Raw genomic sequence first — 5,124 nt, forward strand, 5'->3', positions numbered from 1 at the left:
CAAAAACTCAATGTAACATAAAGGAAGACAGCAAGAGAAGAAAAGGTACAAAAGAATCACAAAACAGAAGACTATTAACAGAAAGGCAACAGTTAGTTATTCTCTCATACTCACTTGAAATGTTAATGGAATGAACTCTTGAATCAAAAGACAGAGTAACTGAATGGGTAGACAAAAAAATTCAACTGTATGCTGTGCTCAACTGATTCACTTGAGATTTTAGGAGACACATAGGCTAAAATTGAAAAGATAAAAATATGTGCGTGTCTGTGTGCACATGTATATATATGCACACATATATATACATACACAGGTGTATATATACACACACACATATACATACACATACACATCCTATGCAAATAATAACCAAAAGAAAGCATGGTGGCTATACTTATATCAAACAAAATAGACTTTAAGTCATAAACTGTCTCAAGATAGAGGAAAATATAAAATGATAAAAGGGTCACCAGGAAGATATCACAATTATGTGTGTGCATATATATATATATGCATATACAATATATGTGCATATATATGTATGCACTAAACATCAGAGCACCTAAATATATAAAGCAAATATGGACATAAATAAAAGGGAAAATACAGAAACACAATAATAATAGGAGACTTCAGTACTCCACTTTCGATAATGGGTAGAAGAGTTAGACAATCAATAAGGATACAGGTGGACTTGAACAACATGTTAGACTAAATGGGCCTGATATACATATACAGAACATTCCACACAACAGCAATTGAATACACATTCTTCCCAAGTACACATGCAATTTTCTCCAGGATAGATCATGTTCGGTAACAAAACCAGTCTTAACAGATTTATGAAGAGTCAAATCATGCTGAGTTTCTTTACTGATCATGATAGAGTGAAACTAGAAATTAATAGCAGATGGGAAACTGAAAAATCTATGAATATGTGGAAATTTAAAACATACTCTTGAATAACCAATGGTTCAAAGAATAAATCAAAAGTCAAAGTAAAAAATATATTGAGGCAAATGAAAACAAAAACATAACACACCAAAACTTATAGGATGCAGCAAAAGCAGTACTAACAGGACATTTATAGCAATAAACATCTATATTAAAAAGAAGAAAGATTTCAAATAAACTACTTAACTTTATACCTCAAAGAACTAGAAAAACAAACTAAGCCCAAAGGTAGGAGGAGAGAAATAATAAAGATTAAAGTAGAAATAAATAAAACAGAGAACAGTAAAATAATAGAAAATAGCAACAAAATAAGATTTGCCATTCTTAAAAGATAAGCAAAATTGACCAATAATTAGCTAGATTAAGAAAGAGAGGGATTCCAACAAATAAAATCAGAAATGAAAGTAGAGATATTATAACAGATGTCTCAGAAATAAAAATGACCATAAGTGACTATTATGAACAATTATATGCCAACAAATTGGATAACCTAGAAGAAATGCATAAATTATGAGAAACATATAACCTATCAAGACTGAATAATACATAAATAGAAAATCTGAACAGACCTATAAATTGAATTAGTAGCCAAAAACTTTCTAATAAAAACAAAACCCAGGACCAGATGACTTCAAGTGTTGAATTCTATCAAACATCTAAAAACTTAACATTAATCCTTCTCAATTCTTCCTAAAAATTAAAGAACATAGAACACTTTCAAACTTATTTTATGAGATCAACATTACCCTGATACTAAAACCAGGCAAAAAAAAAAAAAAAGATATTAAAAAAAGAAAACCACAGGTTAGTATGTCTGGTTAACAAAGATGAAAAAAAAATCCTCCACAAAATACTGGCAAACCAAATTCAACCACATATTAAAGGCATACCCCATGGCCAAGTAAGATTTATTTCTTAGGGCCGGGCGCTGTGGCTCACGCCTGTAATCCCAGCACTTTGGGAGGCTGAGGCGGGCGGATCACAAGGTCAACAGACCAAGACCATTCTGGCCAATGTGGTGAAATCCCGCCTCTACTAAAAAGTACAAAAATTAGCTGGGTGTGGTGGTGCCTGTAGTCCCAGCTACTCGGGAGGCTGAGACAGGAGAATTGCTTGAACCTGAGAGGCAGAGGTTGTAGTGAGCCGAGATCGTGCCACTGCACTCCAGCCTGGGTGACAGAGCGAGACTCCATCTCAAAAAAAAAAAAGCAAAAGATTTATTTCTTGAATGCAACAATAGTTTTACCATATGCACATCAATAAATGTGATATGCCACATTACAAAATGAAGGGCAAAAACACGTGATCATTTCAACAAATGCAGAAAAAGCATTTGACAAATTTCTCTTTTTTTAATGGCCCAAGATATAATTCTGATTGTGGTCTGGATCATAAATTGGCATCACATTTTACATGTCTATTGTCTTACAGATAATAAGGTGTTTTATGGGGGAATGGGTGGGTGGAAAAATGGGAACAGGGCTTCTGAAGCTAATACCTGAAGAATATGGCAACATGAGAAAGCACTGACCCAGCTGCTTTGGTAAATGGAGGAAAGTCATCTCAGGGTTGCTAGGAACATAAGTAAGACCAGACTGTAGATTGTGCTGAAAGAGCCCTAAAAACAAAACATTTGCTGTTCCTTTAACAATTACTAATAACAAGAACTTGGAATTGTGCCATGAAAGACAGAGCTTAAGATGGGGTGGAGCCCTTACCTCCACTGCTCCCCTGGGCCTAAGGCCTGGCTTCCTTATGGGTATTGGGGACACACAAACAAGTCTCTGTTTCCTACACAGTGCAAGTGGAGAGCAGGACATGTCCCAGATGATTTGGAACAAGGCCACAGTCCTATGACCTTGCTGGTGTGAAGGGTGAGGTCCATAAGAAAATGGGCAGAGGGTCAACTTGTCTCTTCTTTCATCAAAAAGACCGTGAGGTGTATAGCTTGTGGTCACCCTAGGGCTGCGCCATCTTTCATGCCCAATGTCAAATCCTGTACTTCTGTAATGCATATTCCCTATCCTGCCAATATAACACATACCTTGACGGGGTAGGGTAGGGGTTCAGAAGAATCCTTCATCAGCTATGAGGCAAGTACAGCTAGGTGGGATCCTGGAGGCTTGAGGGAACACAACTGTGATGGTTGGTCAGATGGCAGAGAGTTTGGTGAAGCAGGGCATGAGCCACAGGGAGGTTGTCAGGATCCACGCCCAGCTCCTGCAGCAGGCTGTGGTACTCGGGCCTGGTCTCCAGTTGTTCAGAAGATTGGTAGACTCTATCCACTCCAACTGCACCTCCCAGTACACATAAATCTTCTGGTTGAAAGTGACATATATGAGACAGGAGCTGTTGCATCCCCCTGCAGGCATACAGGCCTGCACAGAAGGCACAGATATTTTCATTCACTTGGAAGCGGATGACAGTGCGGTTGTGATCAATAACATATGTCTGTCCATCCCAGGTACATGTGACTACCTCCTCATGCCCGTTGCCGGTGACATCCAATTTCTCCAGGGCGAAAAGCTGGTGATCCACCTGCACTGACCACAGCAGCCTGTCTGCTTCCTCCATGAGCTTCAGCATCCCATCCAGTGTGCTCACGGCAAAGACGCCAGAGCCACCACTCTCAGTGCCATGGCCTTGAGAGTTGTTGCCAGTTACGTGAGTGGAGACATTCTTGTTGTGGATACGGCCAGATGTCTGGTGCAGCACCACATCTCGGGCAGCTGGGGCCTCCCTACTGCCATCCATGATCCCTTCAGAGGCAGGAGAGGACCCTGTGTCCTTTTTCCACGTACACAGTAGAATTGCATAAGCACAGCCTGGCTAAGACACCATCAGTTCAGGAACACCCAGTGGCCCCAGAGTCACTGACAGGCTGTCCACCTGACCCTCCAGCATCCATTTCTTGAGGGACGCCAGCTGCCCGGTCAGATGTTCAGGACCCTCACCTAGCTCCTCCCAGCAGAAAACTCGCACCACACAGTCTGTGTAGCCCACCACCACTCACAACATCCATCTCCGTCTGTGGGCATGAAAGACACAAATTTCAACACTTTTTCATAATAAAAACTCTCAACAAAACAGAAGAAAATAACCTCAACATGATACAGGTCACATACGAAAAAAAACACAGTTAATATTTTTCACAATGGTGAAAAGTTGAAAGCTTTCCCTCTAGGATCAGGAATAAGACCAGGATGCCTACTCTTGCAACACAGTACTGAAAGTCCTAGCCAGAGCAATCAGGGATGACAAAGAAACAAAAAATCTAGAAATCAGAAAGGAAGCAATAAAATTAACTCTGTTTGCATATGGCATGATCTTATCTGTATAAAACCCTAAAGATTTCACATACACACTCAAAATATAAAAAGCATAAAATTAGAAATCAAAGTAAAAAATGTTGGATCATACAAAATCAACATATAAAAATCAGGCAATTAAGAAAACAAGCCCATTTACAATGATATAAAAATAAAATGCTAAGAAATAAACTTAACTAAGGAGCTGAAATACATTAAAGATAATCAAATATGGATAAAATTAAAATACATACAAATAAACAAAAATATGTCCTGTGTTTATTGACTGAAAAATTCAACATTGTTAAAATATCCATATTACCCAACATGATTTACAGATTCAGTGCAATCCTTATCGAAATCCCAATGGTAGTTTTTTCAGAAATAGAAAAAGCAATTCAAAAATTAATATGAAACCACAAAAGACCCGAATTGCCAAAATGGTCTTGAGAAAAGAAGAAAGCTAGAGGCATAACATTTTCTGATTTCAAAACGTATTATAAAACTAAAGTAAATAAAACAGTATGATACTGGTATAAGACAGATATATAGACCGATGGAACAGAATAGAGAGCTGAGAAGCAAATCTGAGCATACACCACATATATCCACATATAAACAGTCAACTGATCTTTGACAAGGGTGCCAAGAATATATAATATGGAAATGATAATCTCTTTAATCAGCGGAATTTGGAAAAAGAATAAAATTGGACTCTTACTTTTATATCATACACAAAAATCAAGTCAAAATGGGTTCAATGTAAGACCTGAAACTACAAAATTCCTAGGAGAAAACAGCGGGAAACCCTCATGACATTGATCTTAGTGATGATTTCTTGGCTATGTCACAAAAACCACAG

The 5,124-nt window shown here is 38.1% G+C and overlaps 1 pseudogene; it reads right to left on the bottom strand.

The window, feature by feature from the left end:
• Positions 1-2,093: 2,093 nt before the first annotated feature.
• LOC101007302 lies at positions 2,094-4,736 on the bottom strand (annotated as a pseudogene).
• Positions 4,737-5,124: the final 388 nt, after the last annotated feature.

This window comes from Papio anubis, chromosome 5, assembly GCF_008728515.1.
Source record: "Papio anubis isolate 15944 chromosome 5, Panubis1.0, whole genome shotgun sequence".
Lineage (NCBI taxonomy): Eukaryota > Metazoa > Chordata > Mammalia > Primates > Cercopithecidae > Papio > Papio anubis.